Raw genomic sequence first — 1,631 nt, 5'->3', positions numbered from 1 at the left:
GCAAGAGGAAATCGAGAGCTTTCCCTCGACGTCGCCATGTCTTGAGCAGATAATATGATTAAAGTAAGAAAGCCTCTTTTCCTTCACTTCGTCTGTGACACCGCGGAGAAAAAGACTTGTGTCGCAGCGTTCGGGACTCGCAAACATCACTTCATGCCAGTGACGTAAGAAAGAATTGGTAAATTATTTAATGCCTTAATGAACGGATATCACGGATGAAACGAGGACCTCCCTTAATTCAGAGATCTTATGTCATCTTGCGAACATTCTCCTTTAACTGGCAGCGACCATTTTCTGTGAAAGATTAAATCTGAAACGGATTAGTTAATGGCTCTCAATAATGTGATCGTACACGTCCCAGAGACGGGAACCACAGTTTTTGGGGGGAGAAATTTAACTTTTTTCCATTGATTTTCCTTTTTTATTTTTTACAGAGAATTGTCCCCAAATTGCGTAATATGTGAAACAAAGTAGGAAGAAAAATAACTAGAGAGAAAAGTACTTACTCGCTTCCTGGCGAGGCGCTGTCCAAGACGGTTGTGGCAAGAGACGAGACAGTCCCAGATGGAGGGCGGAGGCTGACGAGCGCGGACAACGTCAGAAGAGATGTCGATCCCGCCCAGGCCAGGCTCCGCGTCCGGTGTGTCAGGCAGCAAAGCGCTGGATGACAGCTGGTGCGGCGGCATGCTGTGGGTGACAGACACGGCGAGTCAATGACCCATCTGATGACATAACAGATTGCTGAGACGCCCAAGGAAAAGGCTGGTGCCCGGCTCGCCTTCGGCCGCCGAAGAGGAGTCGGGTGGGGCTGAGAAGGCGGTGGTGAGAGGGGTGGGGGTGGCAGAATAGGGGGTGACAGGGTAGGGGATGACAAGGTAGGAGGTGACAGGGTAGGGGGTGACAGGGTAGGAGGTGACAGGGTAGGGGGTGACTGGGTAGGGGATGACAGGGTAGGGGGTGACAGGGTAGGGGGTGACAGGGTAGGGGATGACAGGGTAGGGGGTGACAGGGTAGGGGGTGACAGGGTAGGGGGTGACAGGGTAGGGGATGACAGGGTAGGGGATGACAGGGTAGGGGGTGACAGGGTAGGGGATGACAGGGTAGGAGGTGACAGGGTAGGGGGTGACAGGGTAGGAGGTGACAGGATAGGGGGTGACTGGGTAGGGGATGACAGGGTAGGGGGTGACAGGGTAGGGGGTGACAGGGTAGGGGGTGACAGGGTAGGGGATGACAGGGTAGGGGGTGACAAGGGTAGGGGGTGACAGGGTAGGGGGTGACAGGGTAGGGGATGACAGGGTAGGGGATAACAGGGTAGGGGGTGACAGGGTAGGGGGTGACAGGGTAGGGGGTGACAGGGTAGGGGATGACAGGGTAGGGGGTGACAGGGTAGGGGGTGACAGGGTAGGGGATGAAAGGGTAGGGGATGACAGGGTAGGGGGTGACAGGGTAGGGGGTGACAGGGTATGGGTGACAGGGTAGGGGTGACAGGGTAGGGGGTGACAGGGTAGGTGATGAGAGGGTAGTGAGTGACAGGGTAGGGGATGACAGGGTAGGGGATGACAGGGTAGGGGGTGACAGGGTAGGGGGTGACAGGGTAGGGGATGACAGGGTAGGGGGTGACAGGGTAGGGG

The sequence above is a fragment of the Penaeus chinensis genome, chromosome 12 (assembly GCF_019202785.1).
Source record: "Penaeus chinensis breed Huanghai No. 1 chromosome 12, ASM1920278v2, whole genome shotgun sequence".
Taxonomy (NCBI): Eukaryota; Metazoa; Arthropoda; class Malacostraca; order Decapoda; family Penaeidae; genus Penaeus; species Penaeus chinensis.
This window is presented reverse-complemented; position numbering follows the sequence as displayed.